Source organism: Mobula birostris, chromosome 10 (assembly GCF_030028105.1).
Source record: "Mobula birostris isolate sMobBir1 chromosome 10, sMobBir1.hap1, whole genome shotgun sequence".
In the NCBI taxonomy this organism is placed as follows: Eukaryota; Metazoa; Chordata; class Chondrichthyes; order Myliobatiformes; family Myliobatidae; genus Mobula; species Mobula birostris.
The window spans coordinates 69251671-69272085 of NC_092379.1; the positions used below are offsets into that span (position 1 = coordinate 69251671).

A 20415-nucleotide genomic window follows, 5' to 3' on the forward strand; every position below is an offset into this window, starting at 1 on the left:
TGTGTCTAGATAAGGAACTGTCTTTCGTTGTTTGGAACTATCTTTGTGTCCATGCTTTCGCTAGGTAGGTCTGGCCATTTGCCGCTACCTTGAGTTGGGAACTGTCTCTGTGCCCACGCCTTCACTAAACTAAACTAAAAGACTTGGGCAAAACTAACAACTTAAAAATGGAAAAGAAGAAAACCTCAGCGTCGACGATTCCATTCCCCTCCAACAACAGTACAGAGAAATAAAACAAGTTTGGAAATGATCAAATTACATCAAATGAAAATGCTGAATAAATGGCCTCCAATTTTTTTCAAACTTAATAGAAGGGTCATAAACTGCACTTCTAATTTTCTCCAAATTCAGACACACCATAGTTTGTGAAAACCAATGAAATACTGTAGGAGGGTTGATCTCTTTCCAATTCAACAAAATGGACCTTCTAGCTATTAAAGTAAGAAATGCAATCATCCTTCGTGATGAAGAGGTTAAATTATTTGAGTCTATCATTGGTAGTCCAAAGATAGCAGTAATTGGATGAAGTTGTAAGTCTATATTTAGGACCGTTGAAATAATATCAAAAATATCTTTCCAATATTTCTCCAACAAGGGACATGACCAAAACATGTGAGTTAGAGAAGCAATCTCAGACTGGCATCTGTCACATATTGGATTAATATAAGAGTAATAACGAGATAGTTTATCTTTGGACATATGAGCCCTGTGAACTACTTTAAACTGTATCAACCTATGCTTAGCACATACAGAGGATGAATTCACCAACTGAAGAATTTTTTCCCATTTTTCAGTCAGTATATTAATCTCAAGTTCTCTTTCCCAGTCAGCTTTAATTTTATTAGAGGCATCAGGACATAACATCATAATTATATTATATACAATTGCTATTACACCTTTCTGAGAAAGATTTAAGTCTAAGATTTTTTCCAAAGTGTCCATTGGATATGGGTGTGGAAAATTAGGACAGACAGTAATTAAAAAGTTTCTAATCTGTAAATATCTAAAAAAGTGAGATCTGGGTAAGTTATATTTATTAGAGAGTTGATCAAAAGACATAAAACAGTTATCCAAGAATAAATCGCGAAAAGATATTATACCTTTGGTTTTCCAATCAAAGTAAGCTTGATCCATCATGGAAGGTTGAAAAAGAAAATTTGATATAATGGGACTTGCTAGAATGAATTGATTAAACCCAAAAAATCTTCGGAATTGAAACCATATACGTAAAGTATGTTTAACTATTGGGTTATTCATTTGTTTATATGATCTAAAAGAAGTAAAAGGAAGTAAAGTTCCTAAAACCGAACCCAAGGAAAACCCTTGTAATGAATTAAATTCAAGATTTACCCGATGAGGGTTTAAAGATGCGTCCAAATCTTGTAGCCAAAATTTTAAATATCGAATATTAATTGCCCAATAATAGAATCTAAAATTTGGGAGGGCAAGTCCCCCCTCCTTCTTGGATTTCTGTAAATATCTTTTACCTAACCTAGGATTTTTATTCTGCCAAATACATGAGGAAATTTTTGAATCTACGTTATCAAAAAAAGATTTTGGGATAAAAATTGGAACCGATTGAAATATATACAAAAATTTAGGCAAAATGATCATCTTAATAACATTAATCCGACCAATCAAAGACAAAGAGATTGGGGACCATTTGGTAAATAAAACTTTAATCTGATCAATTAAAGGTAAAAAATTAGCTTTAAATAAATCTTTATATTTTTTGGTAATTGTTATCCCTAAGTATATAAATGAATCAGTAACCAATTTAAATGGTAAACGTCCATAAATAGGTACATGCTTATTTAAAGGGAATAATTCACCCTTACTAAGATTCAATTTGTAACCAGAAAAGTTACTAAATTGAGCTAACAGATCTAAGATAGCAGGAATTGACTTCTCCGGGTTAGAGATGTATAACAACAAATCATCTGCATGTAATGATAATTTATGTATTTCGTTTCCACGGGTAAGACCAACAATATTTGACGAGTCATGAATAGCAATTGCTAAAGGTTCAAGAGCAATATTGAATAGTAAAGGACTAAGAGGGCAACCTTGCCTAGTGCCACGAAAAAGACAAAAAAAAAGGGAGATCTATAATTATGTGTACAAACCGAGGCTACCGGGGAGTAATATAACAATTTAATCCAAGATATAAATGTCAAATTAAAATTAAATTTCTCAAGAACATTAAATAAATAAGGCCATTCAACTCTGTCAAAGGCTTTCTCAGCATCTAATGAGATAATACATTCCGGGGTAGTAAGTGAGGGGGTATAAACAATATTCATTAACCTCCTAATATTAAAAGATGAATAGCGATTTTTAATAAATCCGGTTTGATCCATGGAAATAATTTGAGGTAACACCTTCTCCAGTCTAGTTGCTAGAATTTTTGAAAAAATTTTTGAATCTACATTCAGAAGAGATATCGGTCTGTAAGATGCACAATCTGTAGGATCTTTATTCTTTTTAAGAATTAAGGAAATAGAGGCTTCATAAACGGATTGCGGTAATTTACCTAAACTAATTGCTTCCTTAAATATTCTAGACAACTTAGAAGAAAGAATGGAGGAAAAAAATTTTTAAAATTCCACTGTAAACCCATTGGGACCGGGTGCTTTACCGGAATTTAATGATGAGATTGCAGTTATTATTTCTTCCTCTGAAATGGAAGTTTCTAATGATAGGCAATTTTCAGGAGATAGTTTTGGAAAACTCAATTTACTTAAAAAATCATGCATGAAATTAGAATCATGAGGAAAATCAGAATGATATAAAGAGGTATAAAATTCTTGAAAGATTTGGTTTATCCCAACATGATCAACTGTGAAAGTATCATCCTGTTTGCGGATCTTAGTAATTTGACGTTTAACCGAATCAAATTTCAATTGCTTAGCCAGTAATTTACCCGATTTATCACTATGAATATAAATTTCACTTCTAGTTCTCATTAATTGATTTTCGATCAAGGATGTTAATAATAAACTATGTTCCAATTGGAGTTCAACTCTGTGTTTGTACAGCTCCTTGCTAGGAGAAATAGCATATTTTTTATCAACTTCTTTAATTTTATCAACCAGTAGAAGTATTTCATTGTTAATACGTCTTTTCAAACCGGCCGAATGGGAAATAATCTGACCACGGATATAAGTTTTGAAGGCGTCCCAAACAGTTCCGTTGGAAACTGCATCCGTAGTATTAGTTGAAAAGAAGAAATCAATCTGCTCCTTTATAAATTTGACAAAGTCCTGATCTTGAAGCAAAATAGGGTTAAATCGCCATTGTCTGGTAGTACAAAAAGTATCCATTAACTTGATGGAAAGTTTCAATGGAGCATGATCTGAAATAGCAATAATGTCATAATTACAATCAACTACATATGGAATCAAACGAGAGTCAATCAGGAAATAATCAATTCCAGAAAAAGAACGGTGAACATGTGAAAAAAAGGAGAATTCCTTATCATTTGGATGTAGAAATCTCCAAATTTCTGAAATCCCAGCATCCAACATAAAAGAGTTGATAATAGTAGCTGACTTATTCGGTAAAGCCGGACTACTTGTGGATCTATCCAACATGGGATTCAAACATAAATTAAAATCACCGCCCATTATCAACATATACTCATTTAAATTAGGAAGGGAAGTAAGTAAATGTTTAAAGAATTCAGGATAATCCACATTCGGAGCGTAAACATTAACCATAGCGACCTTTTTATTAAAAAGTACCCCTGTAATTAACAGAAATCTGCCATTAGGATCTGAAATGATGTCTTGATGAATGAATGTAATTGAGGAATCAAAAAAAATTGAAACGCCTTTAATTTTGGCTTGAACATTTGAGTGGTATTGTTGATCTTTCCAAAACTTAAAGAAGCGTTGACTGTCCTCTTTCCTTACAAGAGTCTCTTGAGCAAAGATAATATGAGCATTCAGTCTTTGGAATATTTGAAAATCTTTTTCCGTTTTATTGGATGGTTTAAACCATTTGTATTCCAAGAGACAAAATTAATAGAATGAGCCATAACTAAAAATTAACCCTTTGGTGGGTAAGGGGTTAACCATAATGTGAGCTCATGAAATCGGAAGAGGAATACATGATTAGAGAGGAACCAGAAATCTCGACACTGGGGACATCTTCGTAGTTCTGAATCAGCCCAATAGAAAAAATTAAAAAAGAAAAAGACCACCCCCTCCCCCAACCCCAAGTAGAAACCCGAACTGAGCCAGAGAAGGCTGAAGAAAGCGCTAACCAATACTAACTTTAACCCCATTTCTGCAGGGGGCAACTTTCAAAAATATATGTTAGATAAGTGACCTCCCAAAGTCTAATATGTGAAAAATAAACAGTATTGTAAATTAGTCTCCATAGTAAAAATTACTAAAATATATAAAATAAAAGAAACCAGTATCAGTGCATATAATTAGTTAATTATAAACGAGTAAATAAAAAAAAATGCTTCCAAAATAAGAAAAATGGATTATGGGAAGAAGAAGCATAAGAACATGGTGTCCCGAAAAAAAAATAAAAATTATAGAAAAAGAAAGACAAGTCGCCATTTTAATTATGCGAAACTCAAAAATAGGAAGCATATAACTACAAATGACCATTGAATCAGATCATTAGTAATAACAAAAAAGGATAAATTAAAACAAAAGGTTAACTAAGGGAAAGTGATGTTATTCACAGAAGATAAATGTTCTATATAAGTTATAGAATAATCACTATAGTAAAGAACAAAGAACAAAAATCTTAAACTTATAAAAAACCTTCATCGCACAGTAGTAGAAGGTTTATTTTGAAGGAAAACACCAGAGAGAAAAAAAATTGGTGCTAGAAGCACCCAACACAGATTAAGAGAGGGTATCTGTATCAGATGGGAAATTATCATCCAAAAAGCTCCGAGCGGCAGTTGTAGAGTGGAAAACACGACGATTTCCATCGGGAAGAGAGATTCTGAGTCGTGCAGGATACAGTAGTGCCAGTTTGAGATTTTTTTGATAGCATTCCGACATTAAAGGTTTAAAAGTCAGTCGTTCCTTCATCACTTCAGGACTGTAGTCTTGAACTATTCTGAAGGAATGCTGGTGATACTTGATCATCCCTTGTCGACGAGCGATCTGGAGAAGTTGTTCTTTAACATTAACATAATGGAAACGAAGGATAACTGGTCTGGGTTTGGAAACAACCGCTGCCGACTTTACCCACGGTATACAATGGGCGCGATCGAGTAATGGAGGATCGTTGGGAAAAACTGAACCGAACGAATCCTTTAAAAGTTTAGCAAAGAATATTACAGGATCTCCAACCTCAACATCCTCGGGTAGGCCAATTAAACGTAAATTTTGTCTTCTCGATCGATTCTCAAGATCAATAACTTTGGATTTAAGTTGTTGGAGCTGTTTAGTAGTCAAAGCTAGATTCTTCTCTAAGATCTCAACTTTTGTATCCGTCTTCTGAGATTTAGTATCCAGCTCAGAAATTTTTGCATCGTGTTTTTGAACATCAGCATTCAGGAATTTCAAAGTTTCCGTGATTGATTTTAAATCTTCATTAAGGCTTTGACGATGTTGTTCAAATTGAGCAGTTAAACTTTCAGATAATTTTATCCGATGCTGCTCAAACATTTCCTCCAAACACTTCACCATAACTTCGTAAGTTAATTCCGTTGGTTTAGAGTCACCTTTCTTCTTTCCTCCGTTCCCATCAGCGTCTTTCCCATCTTTGGTTTTAGATCTCGTACTCATTTCTTTAAGCTCAAAAGTTGCGATTGACAAAAGGAAGTCAATTAATCGATAATTCAGAAAGATAAAGTAAGTCTTCTGGTGTACTTAAAGTTGATTAGATCAAGGAGATCATAGGTTAAAAAGGATAACGGGAATGGAGCGAAGCCAGAGAGACGACCTCACTCCATGAGCGCTCCCTACAGAATTGGGCAAGATAGATTATAAGTGCAGAGTGTTAGGACGAGGGTTGAGGGTCGAACCAGTTTGGCTCACTGCTCTGTGATGCTTATTGTGCTCTGCACTGAACTGAGGCTGAGGCTGTGGCCTGCTCCAGCTGCTCTGGGCTTTGTCTTTGAGGATTCGCTGTTGTTCCAAATACTTCTTGCTTACTTTTATTCTTTGGACGATTTTTTTTTTCACCCTTCTCATTAGGTGATTGTCAGTTTTTTAATGGGCTCTTTTTGGATTTATTTTTGGCTGCCTGTAAGGAGACACATCTGAAGGTCATATAATAGAAAAAAACACAGAAAACGTAGATAACCTACAGCAAAATACAGGCCCTTTGGCCCACAAATTTGTGCCGAACATGTCTCTACCTTAGAAATTACTAGGGTTACCCATAGCCCACTATTTTTCTATGCTCCATGTACCTATATAAAGGTCTCTTAAAAGACCTGATCATATCCACCTCCACTGCCGTTAACAGCAGCCCATTCCACACACTCACCACTCAATGCATAAAAAAAATACCCGACATCTCCTCTGTACCTACTCCCCAGCAACTTAAACCTGTGCCCTCCTGTGGCAGCCATTTCAGCCCTGACTATCCGCATGATCAATGCCTCTCATTATCTTGTACACCTTTATCCGCTCACCTCTCATCCTCCGTCTCTCCAAGGAGAAAAGGCTGAGTTCACTGAACCTGTTTTCATAAGGCATGCTCCCCAATCCAGGCAACATCCTTGTAAATCTCCTCTGCACCCTTTCTATGGTTTTTACATCCACGTCCTTCCTGTAGTGAGGTGACCAGAACTGAGCACAGTACTCCAAGTGGGGTCTGACCAGGGTCCTATATAGCTGCAACATTACCTTTCAGCTCATGAATTCAATTCCACAATTGATGAAGGCCTATACACCATACACCTTCTTAACCACAGAGTCAACCTGCGCAGCTGCTTTGAGCATCCTATGGACTCGGACCCCAAGATCCCTCTGATCCTCCACACTGCCAAGAGTCTTACCATTAATACTATATTCTGTCATCATCTTTGACCTACCAAAATAAACCACTTCTCACTTATCCGGGTTGTACTCCATCTGCCACTTCTCAGTCCAGTTTTGCATTCTATCAATGTCCCGTTGCGACCTCTGACAGCCCTCCACACTATCCACAACACCCCCAACCTTTGTGTCATCAGCAAACTTACTAACCCATCCCTCCACTTCCTCATCCAGGTCATTTATAAAAATCACGAAGAGGAAGGGCCCCAGAACAGATCCCTAAGACACACCATTGGTCACTGATGTCCATGCAGAATATGACCCGTCCACAGCCACTCTTTGCCTTCTGTGGGCAAGCCAATTCTGTATCTGCAAAGCAATGTCCCCTTGGATCCCATGCCTCCTTACTTTCTCAATAAGCCTTGCATGGGGTACCTTATCAAATGCCTTGCTGAAATCCTTATACACTACATCTACTGCTCTTCCTTCATCAATGTGCTATGTGTTAATGTATACATACTTTGACAATGAAGTACTTTGAAATTTGAATTGATTACAATAACCATGCTGACCTACATTCTCATAGACTTTGCTCGAAGCGTGTTACAAATATTGAAAAGCAATATGACATTTCTATATTTGGCATATTATAACTCTTGACTGAATGACAATATTATTTCTGTGCCCATCCTGTGCGTTATTGCTGTTCACTACGGTAGTACAGTGGTTCCCAAACATTTCTCTGTTTATGTCCTCTTGGTTCCTGGACCACATTCCAGGTACAGTAGAGCAACTATTCACTGATTCGTTATCTTTTCACCTTTCAGTGAGATGGATAGTCTTGGTGCAGTGATATCAGATTCTCAACTTCAGGTTGACTGTCATTCATGGTTCTCAGTTCCCCACGGTCAGTAATTTGCAGTCTGATTTGTTACTTTGAAAGAAGATGGGACACTGCACTGAAACCACGCTCCACTAAATATGATGATGAAAAGGTAATGAGGAACATCTTGACCTATTTGCACAGTGAAGGATAGTGTTAAGAGATTTCTTATCTGCAACCAAAAGTCCTGATATCCTTACATACCATACCATGACTAATCAAGAACCTCACAACATCTGCCTTAAATGCACCTTGAACTTACCTCCAGAACCATGTGTGGCAATGAATTCCACAGATTTACCATCCTCTGGCTAAAAAAAAAAATCCTCCTCATCTCTGTTCTAAATTGATGTCTCTCTATTTTGAGGCTGTGCCCTCTGGTCCCAGATTCCCCAGCAAAAGGAAGCATCCTCTTCAAATAGATTCTATCTAGGCCTTTCAATGTTGAATTGGTTTCAATGAGATACCCACTCATTCTTCGAAACTCCAGCCAGTATGGACTCAGAGCCCTCAATCGCTGCTCAAATGATAATCCTTTCATTCCCAGAAACATCTCATGAATCTGCTCTGAACCCTCTCCAATGAGAGTGTATACTTCCTTCAATAAGGGGCACAAAACTGCTTACAATATTCCAAGTGAGGCCTCACCAGTGCCCTATAAATCCACAGCACAACATTCTTGCTTTTATATTCTCGTCCTCTTGAACGAATGTGAATATTACTTTTGCCTTCCTCATCAACCTTCAAATTAACCTTTAGGGAATCTTGCACAAGGACTCCCAAATCCCTTTGCATCCCAAATTTTTAAAATGTTCTCCCTGTTTGGAAAATAATCCATTTCCTCTTTCTACTAAAGTGTATGATCATACACTTCCCAACACTGACTTCCATCTGCCACAACTTTGCCCGTTCTCCTAAGCTGTCGAAGTCCTTCTGTCGCCTCTCTACTTTCTCAAAACTACCTGCTGCTCTACCTATCTTCACTTCATTTGCAATCTTGGTCACAAAACCATCTATTTCATCATGCATGTCCTAGACATTCAACTTAAAAATAAGTGGCCCCAATGCAGACTCCTGTGGAACACCACTAGTCACCAGCAGCCAATCTGAAAAGGATCCCTTTTTCCCCACTGTTTGCCTCCTGCCAATCAGCCAATCTACTACCCATGTGACTATTTTTCCTCTAATACCATGGCCTCATAACTTGTCAAGCAGCATCATGTGTGACACAGGGGCCTTCTGAAAATCCAAGAGCACAACATCCACTGATTATCCTTTCTATCCTGCTTGTTATTTCTTCAAAGAATTCCTTTTCTCTACTATAATACTGACACATCTGACTTTAGCTTCTCCCTCTCAAACTACTGGGTGAATTCTTTCATATAATGATTAGTAATGGTTCCATTTCCCTTCGCTCCCTAATCATATCCAATTTATTACACAACACCCAATCGAGAATTGCAGATTACTTAAAGGGCCAGCTTGGAGGAATTCCACATATCCTCTCTCTTGGGTTCCAGCTTCAACTTGATTTTCCCAAACTATCTGCATATTGAAATCCATCACATTGCCTTTATGAAATGCATTTTCTATCTCAAACTGTACTACTTTTCTAAGGACTGTAAATAACTCCTATCAGGGTCTTTTCACCCCTAGAGTTTCATAACTTTATCCCCAACGATTTTATATCTTCCGATCCTATATCACCTCGCTCTAAAGATGTGCTATCATATTTTAGCAGCAGAGTCACTCCTCCTCTTCTGCCCACTTTTCAATAGATTGTATATCCTCGGATATTAAGCTCCCAACTACAATGATCTTTCAGCCATGACTCCATCATAACCACAACATCACACCTACCAATCTCTAACCGTGCTACAACATCATCCACATAATTTCATGTATTGTTACGTTCAAACATAACACCTTCAGAAACATATATGTCTACCTTTTCAGTTTTTCCCTGTTTTACACTGAAATGCATCTGACTGACTGCAATTTTGCTCTATTATCTACCTGTCCTTTCTGACAGTCTCACCATACACTACCTCTGATGTTAACCAACAACCCTATTCTCAGCCTTATCACTCTGGTTGCTATTCCCCTACCAGTTTAGTTTGAACACCACCCTCCTGCCCTAACAGCTTCAGCAAGGATATTGGTCCTCCTTGAGTTCAGGTGCAGCCCATCCATTTTGTGCAGATCATACCTTCCCCAGATGAGATCCCAATGATCCAGAAATCTGAAACCTCGCCCCCAGCACCAGTTTCTCAGCCACACTTTCAGCAGCTAAATCATCCTATTCTTGTACTCAATGGTGCATGGCACAGACTGTAATCCACAGACTGTTAGCCTGCTGGTCCTGCTTTTCAGCTTTCCACCTAGCACACTAAATTTTCTCTTTAGGACCTCCTCTCTTTTCCTTCCAATGTCATTGGTACCAATCTATATCAGCACATCTGACTGCTCACCCTCCCCCTTTAATGTGTCATGATCTCAGACATCCCTGATACTGGCAGCTGGGAGGTAACAGACCATCTGAGACACTCTATCACATCCACAGACACGCCTCTCACTGCGGAATCTCCTATTACGACTATATTCTTTCTTTGTCCACTTCCCTTCCGAGTCCCAGCATAAGACTCAGGGCCAGAGACCCAGTCACTGTGGCTCCTCCCTGGTAGTTTGACCCCACCCCCCAACAACTGTATCCAAAATGGTCGGGGAATGGCCACAGGGGAACTCTGTACTGACTGCCTATTTTCCTTCTCTCTCCTGGCAGTCCTGCCAGTCACCCATTCACCAGCCTCCTGCAACATAGGGGTGACTACATCCCTGTAGCTCTTATCTGTCATCTCCCTTACCGACCGAATGTGCGGCTCCAGTTCTTTAACACACTGTCTGAGGAGCTGAAACTTGGTGCACCTGGTGAAAATGTGGTTATCCAGGAGGCTGCAGATCTCCCAGAATTACTACATCTCACACAATGAACAAAACGCTGTCCCTCGAGCCATTCTTACTGCCCAAACTATACACTTACAGATGAAGAATGTACAGATATTTACAACAGCCATCCGGTGGTGCAGTGGCATCAGCACCAGATTTTGAGGCGAATGGTCCCAAGTTCGAATCTGGCCGGCTCTTTGCATACTTCTCATCTGCGTTGCATTCAGTATTGAGCTAGGAACTTGCCCTCATAAAAAACAGACAAATACTATGGAAACAGTAAAAATGGCACCTGATATACCACAAGGTGTGAAAAGGTACAACAACAAATACTTAGGTCACTATTGCCAAAGCCAAAAGTCTCCCCACTCTAACACTGGCCCACTCCAACAATGACTTGTCCGTTTCCCCCTGCCTTATTTTTATTTGACTTTGTTAATGAATCCTGAACTCTGATTGGCTGCAGTTCAAACTCTGAAAAAACAGCTCCGAAGCACTGATTTGTCTGTGAATTACACAGTGAATGGGGAATATGTTAGGGAGAGCTTTTTGAAGAAAGTAATAATCCCACAATGGTGTCCTGTCATTAATGGTACCATATCTGTTACACAAGCAAGGTTGTTAGTGACTTAAATGTGCTCTCTTTGAAAAATTGTCCAACAACCCACAATATTGACCCCCCTTCATTTGTTTCTAGTCCTTTTACAAATACCAAACTCTTGAACCACTTCATCTTATTTGAAGTGAACGTAACAAAGAAGCAAGATTCGTTGCCTGGCAAAGTTGTCTGTTCCAACTACAGAGCAAATTTTGTTGTCTTAAGTATATTACACTATCTGTCTTCCACATTCTCAAACATTTTATCTATTTGTCTTTGAACAGAGTTATCATTGAGCAAAGTCACTTTAATTATTTGGTCTGGTGACTTATGCAAATTGGTACACATGAACTCCTTTACTGCTGGCAGATTCAGTTCTTCTCTAATTGTATGGGTCTTTCCAGATTTGGCAATGAGAAAATGAAATGTTGTATGAAGCACCTAAACTATCACTATTTTCTTGTGAAGTGCTGGCAAACATGTTTTGATGTGTTTTCCATTTCTGGTGGTTTTCACAAAGTGACTGAAAATAAGCCAGGTTCTTATTTGCTTTGCCAGAGTGTTTACTATTCAAGTGTTCAAGGAGCCTGATGGCTTCAGTCCTTATTTGAAAAATCTTTTTCACACAACAGACACTTTGGTTGCTCTCGAATACTAGGTGCTCGTATACAATGCCTCTGAAATGTATTCACTCCCCTTGGGAGTTTTCATGCTTTCTTGTTTTGCAACATTGAATCACAATGGATTTATTTGGGTTTTTTGACACGATCAATGAAAAAGACTCTTTCATATCAAAGTGAAAATAAATCTTTACAAAGTGATCTAAATTAACTACAAATATAAAACACTGAATAATTCATTGCCTTGAAATCAGTATTTAGTAGATGTACCTTTGGCAGCAATCACAGCCTTGAACCTATGTGGATAGGTCTCCATCAGCTTTGCACATCTGGACACTGCAATTTTCCCCATTCTTCTTTACAAAACTGCTCAAGCTCTGTCAGATTGCATGGGGATCATGAGTGAAAAGTCTTTTTCAAGTGCAGCCTTGAATTCTCCATTGGATTGAGGTCTGAACTCTGACTTAGCCTCTGCAGGACATTAACTTTGTTGTTTTTAAGCCATTCCTCTGCAGCTTTGGCTTTATACTTGGGGCCATTGTCTTGCTGGAAAGCAAATCTCCTCCAAAGTTGCAGTATCTTGCAGTCTGCATCAAGTTTTCCTCCAGGATTTCCCTGTATTTTGTTGCATTCATTATACCCTCTACCTTCACAAGCCCTCCAGGGCCTGCTGCAGTGAAACATCTCCACAGCATGATGCAGCCACCACTATGCTTCACAGTAGGGATGATGTGTTTTTTTCTCATTATTGATTTTTTTTATTGCAACACCAACAAATTACATTCAATAAAACCAATTGCCAATTACATTTTAACTGTTTAATCCAGCCATCCCCCAACCTTCTTCACCATCCCCCCTGCACATCTCTCCCCCCCCATCCCTGTCCCCTCCACCAACCAACTGAATAGTAGTACATACACAGACAAAGCATTCCTAAAATCTTTTAAGTTAGGTATCAAATTTATCCACATTAAGATTGTGTTTGGTCGTGCATCATTTACTCTTGCTGATGAAAGTTCCAGGTAAGAAATGTCCAAAAAGCTTCGAAGCCAGTGAGTATTTGAAATATCATGGGAAGGTTTCCAATGCTGGACTACAATCTTCTTAGCTGCAGTCAGGCCTGCCAACCAGATTTTGCATGTTTTTTTCCGTAAGGGAAAGGTGGGAGTCATCATTTAGAAGATGTACAGCGGGGTCCATTGGTAATTGTACCCCTGTTAGTTCTGTAAGAGTACTGATAACCTTCCCCCACAAACCAAAAACCCCTGGACATTCCCATACAACATGTATAAAAGAGCCAATGGTTCCGTGGGGGCAAAGTGAGCAATATGGGTCAGGAACCAGTCCCATTTAATGTCTAATTATTGGTGTTAAATATGTTCTATGACAAAATTTCAAGTGTATATTAATTAGATTATGAGAACACTTAGTCCTCTTCTATTGTCATTTAGAAATGCATACATGCATTAAGAAATAATACGATGTTTCTCTGGAGTGAAATCACAGAAAACAGGACAAACCAAAGACTAACACTGACAGAACCACATAATTATAACATGTAGTTACAGCGGTGCAAAGCAATACCATAATTTGATGAAGAACAAACCATGGGCACGGTAAAAATAGTCTCAAATTCCCCGAGTCGATCGATTCCCGAGTCCCCGATAGCAGGCGACATAAGGGAGAAACCCCCTGCCATAAACCTCCAGGCACCGTCAACTTGCCGATGCCTTGGAAGCAGCCGACCACAGCCGACACTGAGTCTGTCCATCCGAAAACTTCGAGCCTCTGACCAACCCCTCAGATACAGCCTCGCAAGCGCCATCCTGTGCCGAGTGCCTTTGAATTAGTCCCGGCCACTGAAAAAAAGCAAAGCCGAGGATTTCAGGGCCTTTTGCTCCGGAGATCCCGCTTACCACACGGGTAGCAGTGGAAGTGAAGCGGGCATTTCAGAAGTTTTCCAGATGTTCCTCGGTACTCTCACGTCTGTCTCCATCAAATCAGAATTGTGCACGGTCCCCTACTTGACAGATTACAGACATCACCACCGGAGAGGCCGCATGTGCTGCTGTCTCACCGCCATCTTCTCCTCCTCCGATGATTTGGGTTTTTCGAAGCACTTGCAGCATTATCACAAATTGCATCCCGGTCTAAGTCTTGTCCTAATTCAGACATGTCCCTATCCCAGACTTTCATTCCTGATGTGGGCATATATTTCTGAGAGTTTAATTTATCATAGATATATAATACTATCTGTCTGGGAGCACTCTGTATCCAACTTAAAATGGGATGGTCCTTTAAATCTGACCTCCAGGGAATGCCGTACACTTTACAAGCTGATCTTACTCAAAAGTAGAAGAAAAGAGTGTGCTTATCAATATTATATCGAAATATCAGTTCCTGAAAGCTAAGGATAGTATGTGCCCCATTAATATCTTGAAGAGTAGTAATACCTTTATCCTCCCAAGTTCTATTAGTGAATGGTTTCCTCGCAGATAAACATGATTATTGTTCCATAATAGAGATGATTTGCACCAGACGCTTTTAAATTTTAGGAATCTTTCTGCTGCTCTAAACACTTGTAACATATGGGTTAAAATTGGACCGAAATACAAATCAGATTTTTTGGTAGACACACCTATAAGGAGAACGTCCTTCAACCTTATTGGTGTTATTAGCTCTTGTTCTATATTTTTCCATGATGAAACTTAATCTTCCTCCATCCAATAGCTGAGACTTTTTAATACAAATGCCCAGTGACACACTTTAAAATTTGGACATGCCAATCCCCCATCCGACTTTTTGAATTGTAGAGCTGACCACTTTATATTGGGTCGTTTACCCTTCCAGACATAGCATCAGAGTAAGGAGTCCAGTTTTTGCCAATATCCTGCTGAAGGCTCAAGTGGGATCACTGAACTGATAAAATTAATGCGGGGAAAGATGTTCATTTTAATGTCCGATACACGGGCTGGGACTGATGCTGGCGGGTGTCTCCATCGACTAATACTTTCTTCTATTGTTTTCAAAATTAAAGAGTAATTTGCTTTAGCCACAGATGATAAGGAAGTATTAACTTTAATACCCAAGTAGAGGACCTCATTTGTAACCGTAATCTGGGGAGGGAGAGACACCTTACTTTTATCCGTATTAATCAGCACCAGTGCTGATTTTGATAAATTAACTTTGTATCCTGAAAGAAATCCAAATTGCTCCGGTGTTTCTAAAACAAAGGGGAGAGTTTGTTGAACATTTGCCATATAAATTAACGTGTCGTCTGCGTAAAGTGATATTGAATGTGATGTTGTATCTATTGTAATGGGGAGATCTTTCTTTCTTTCTTCTTTATAAATCTTTTTATTGAATAAGTATACAAAAAGGTAAGCCATATAGGCACTAATACACTGTTAGAATATAATAAAATTACAGGAGGTATTAATACAAAAAAAAAGAAAAAAATGATACAAACAATGTAATTTAAACATAACATACTAAGGTAACATAATAGTATACTAATTTATATATATATCAATAGAGAAAAGGAAAAAAAAAAACCCCAAAAAAACCACCGTGCAACTAACTAAAAGCAAAGCAATGCAATGGGCTAACTTGGAACCAAGCAGAGTTAAAAAACTTAAAATCACGTCCTCAATCCCGACCTCCATTAAAAACAGTAAAAAAAAACAAGAAGGGTATATAAATATGGAGCAAAAAAGGAGGAGAAAAAAAATTACATTAAATGAAAATATTGAATAAAAGACCTCCAGGTCTGTTCAAATTTAAGTGAGGAATCATAAAGATTGCTTCTAATTTTCTCCAAATTCAAGCATAATATCGTCTGAGAAAACCAAAAAAAAGGTAGTTGGAGCATTAAGCTCTTTCCAATGTTGTAAGATACATCTTTTCGCCATTAAAGTAAGAAATGCAATCATTCTACGGGCTGAAGGAGAAAGATTACTGGAAATTTAGGTAGTCCAAAGATAGCAGTAATAGGGTGAGGAGAGATATCTATATTCAATACCTTGGAGATAATATTAAAAATGTCTCTCCAAAAAGTTTCCAGAGTAGGACAAGACCAAAACATATGAGTTAAAGAGGCTATCTGCCTCGGACATCTATCACAAAAAGGATTAATATGAGAATAAAAGCAAGCTAATTTATCTTTGGACATATGTGCTCTATGAACAACTTTAAATTGAATTAGGGAATGTTTAGCACAGATAGAGGAAGTATTGACTAATTGTAAAATCTGCCCCCAGTCATCCACGGAAATGATAGACCCCAATTCCTGTTCCCAATCTACCCCAATCTTATCAAATAGAGCTTTCCTAAGTTTCATAATAATATTATAAATCATAGCCGATGCACCTTTCTGACATGGATTAAGGTTAATTATAGTATCTAAAATGTATGTAGGAGGAAGCATTGGAAAAGAAGAAAGTATAGTACTTAGGAAATTTCTAACTTGTAGATATCTAAAAAAATGTATTCTTGATAAATTATATTTATTAGATAATTGTTCAAAAGACATAAGGGAACCATCTAAAAATAAATCCAAAAACCGTGAAATACCCTTAGTCTTCCAAATTTGAAAAGCACGATCCGTAAAAGAGGGAGGAAAAAATATGTTACCTAAGATAGGAATCGCTAGCCCAAATTGGTTAAGATCAAAAAATTTTCTGAATTGAAACCAAATACGTAAGGTATATTTAACTATCGGGTTAGATACCTGTTTGAGACGTTTCAAATCAAAAGGAAGAGAGGAACCTAAAATAGAGCCAAGTGTATAGCCCTGAACAGATTGTAATTCTAATGCTACCCATTTAGGAATGGATAGTATATCCTGGTCAAGTAACCAAAATTTCATATGTCGAATATTAATTGCCCAATAATAGAATCTAAAGTTAGGTAATGCTAAACCTCCATCTCTCTTAGCTTTCTGTAAATGTATTTTACCCAGTCTCGGGTTTTTATTTTGCCAAATAAATGAAGAAATTTTTGAGTCAACTTTATCAAAAAAAGATTTTGGAACAAAGATTGGTAATACCTGAAATATATATAGAAATTTTGGCAAAAAAAACATTTTAACTGCATTAATACGACCAATCAAAGTTAAATATAAAGGAAACCATTTAGATGAAAGTTGAATAATATGGTCAATTAAGGGTAAAAAGTTAATCTTAAATAAATCTTTGTATTTACAAGTAATTTTAATCCCAAGATATGAAAAATAATTATTAATCAATTTAAATGGAAAGTTATGATATAAGGGAAGTTGTTTATTAATTGGGAAAAGTTCACTCTTACTAAGATTTAATTTATAACCTGAAAAGAGACTAAATTGTGCTAATAACTCTAAAACAGCAGGGATGGATTTTTGAGGATTAGAAATATATAAAAGTAAATCATCAGCATAGAGTGATATTTTATGGGACTTTAAGCCCCGAGTTATCCCAGTAATATTTGGAGATTCTCGAATGGCAATTGCAAGAGGTTCTAATGCAATATCAAATAATAAAGGACTAAGAGGACAACCTTGTCGAGTACCTCGAAAAAGAGGGAAAAAAGGTGAGCTTAGAGAGTTGGTACGGACCGAGGCCACAGGAAATGATATAGCAGTTTGACCCAGGATATAAATTTCGAGCTAAAATTAAACATTTCAAGCACCTTGAATAAATAAGGCCATTTACTCTATCAAAAGCTTTCTCAGCATCTAAAGAGATAACACACTCAGGAACATTTTGTGAGAGGGTATAAACAATATTTAACAGTGTGCGAATGTTATAAAAAGAGTAACGACCTTTAATAAAACCCGTTTGGTCTTCCAAAATAATAAAAGGAAGTACTTTTTCTAATCTGTTTGCTAATAACTTAGAAAAAACTTTAGAATCACCACTTAATAAAGATATTGGTCTATAAGATGCACATTGAGCAGGATCTTTATCCTTCTTTAATATTAGAAAGATTGACGCTCTATTGAAAGATTCCGGAAGTTTACCAAGTTTTAATGAAGCCTCAAAAACCCTACAGAACCAAGGGATTAATGAAGGTGCAAAACATTTATAAAATTCTATGGTAAACCCATCAGGGCCAGGAGCTTTCCCAAAATTCATAGAGGAAATAACATTCTTAATCTCATCAGTGGTAATGGGAGTATCTAACATAGAAGACATATCCTGTGAAATCTCAGGGAAGTCTAGGTTATCTAAAAAATCATTCATATATTTAGAGTCTCGAGGAGACTCTGATTGATATAAGGAAGAATAAAAATCACAGAAGGTTTGATTAATCCCCGCATGATCAAGTATCAGTCGGTCACTTTGGTTATAAATCTGATTAATTTGAGATTTAGCATAATTAGACTTCAATTGATTAGACAGCAGTTTGCCAATTTTGTCACTGTGTACATAAAATTCACTTCTTGTTTTCTTTAATTGGTTTACAATCGAGGATGAATGTAATAAACTGTGTTCCATTTGAAGTTCAATTCTTTGTTTATATAACTCCTCAGAGGGAGCTGTAACATATTTCTTATCAATTTCGTTAATCTTGTCCACAATTACCAACTCCTCCTGCTTCAGCTCCTTCCTCAAAGCAGCAGAATACGAGATAATCTGACCACGAATATAAGCTTTAAAAGTATCCCAAAGAATGTTCACAGAAATATCCTCTGTATAGTTGATGGTAAAAAAAATATCGATCTGTTCATTCATAAAGTTAACAAAGTCCGAGTCCTGAAGCAACAGCGAATTAAAACACCATTGTCTATTATTTTGTGTATTGGCCTGAATTTTAATAGAAAGCTTAAGTGGAGCATGATCCGAAATGGTTATAGAGTCATAATCACATTGAATCACTGAAGAAATAAGACCAGAGTCAATAAAGAAATAATCAATTCTTGAATAGGAATGGTGAACATGTGAAAAAAAAGAAAAACCTTGTTCCTGAGGATGCAAAAAACGCCAAGTGTCCGTCGACCCAGAATCAGAGAGGAATGAATTAATCAAAGTTGCAGATTTATTAGGTAAGGTCTGTAGAGGAGCCGAACGGTCCAAAGTTGGAGATAAACAGGTATTAAGATCTCCGCCCCAGATCAATGAAGACTCATTCAAATTCGGGAACTGATTGAATAATGATTTATAAAATTCCGGACAGTCCATATTAGGAGCATAAACATTAACCAAAACTACCTTTCTATTAAATAGTAGACCACTAACCAGTAGAAATCTACCATTCGGATCAGAAATAATATCATGTTGTATAAAAGTAACTGAGGAGTCTATAAAAATAGAGACGCCTCGAATCTTAGCATTGGAGTTCGAATGAAACTGTTAACCCTTCCAGAATTTAAAAAAACGTAGCCTGTCCCCCCTCCGCACATGGGTCTCTTGTAAAAATAAAATTTGTGCTTTAAGTCTCCGGAACACTTTAAAAACTTTTTTCCTTTTAATAGGATGATTAAGAACATTAGTATTCCAGGAGACAAAATTAATAATAGACTCCATAAACCCTAAAGTCAACCCGCAACAAGGAGGATTGACGATAGGCTCGACCCATGAACCCGGAAAGGGAACAGAACAAATAAGAGATACCGGGAAGGAGAACGCAACCAATACTTCAATAGTGTACATAGCCCAAGAAGAAAGAAACTAAAACGTGAAGCCCCTCCCACCACCCCCCACCCCATGATCCCAAGGCTAAATCTAACACAGACCAGCCAGAAAGAAGCAAGCACTAAAACTACCCCCATGACTTCCGGTATACGCTCCCTAAAAAAAGTGTAAATATAAGAAAGATCAGCTAGTTATAAAACAGTAAAAAAATAAAAAAAGGTAAATCAATTAAAACAAACACTTAATATAACAGAGAAAAAGCCAGAAAATATTAAAAAAAACGCAACAAACCCCAGACCCTATGAGTAAACAAAAAAAGAAATGAGATTATTAACATAAACTAGTTATGAAAACCTACAAAAAGAAGTAGATTTAAAAACTACAAAATTTAAGGCCTTAAAGGAAATACGTAGAATGACGGTGAGGGAATAACCACCCAGAATCCCCTGGGAAAAAAAAAGGAATGACGCAGATAGAAAGGAAGTTTAGCAACCATATTAATTAATCAAAAATAAACTTTTCTGCCCATATAAGGCAAAAAAAAAATTAAAACTGACAAATTCACAACCTCCGATCAAACGTAGATAGTTAAAAATTATGATTAAGATGTTGAAGGTGAAAATTGATCCAGATAACTCTGGGCATCCGATGGAGATTCAAAAAAATGGAGGGCTCCATCCAACATACAAATCCTTAGACGTGCAGGATAAAGCAGCGCTGGTTTTAAATCCATCTTGTAGAGTTCCGACATCACAGATCTGTAACGAACCCGTTGATCCCGAATTGGTTTACT

The 20415-nt window shown here is 37.3% G+C and overlaps 1 protein-coding gene across 4 annotated transcripts in view; it reads right to left on the reverse strand.

The window, feature by feature from the left end:
* Positions 1–20415, reverse strand: part of LOC140204100 (interferon-inducible GTPase 5-like) — a 628716-nt gene that overhangs the window by 185095 nt on the left and 423206 nt on the right. The window lies entirely within an intron of this gene.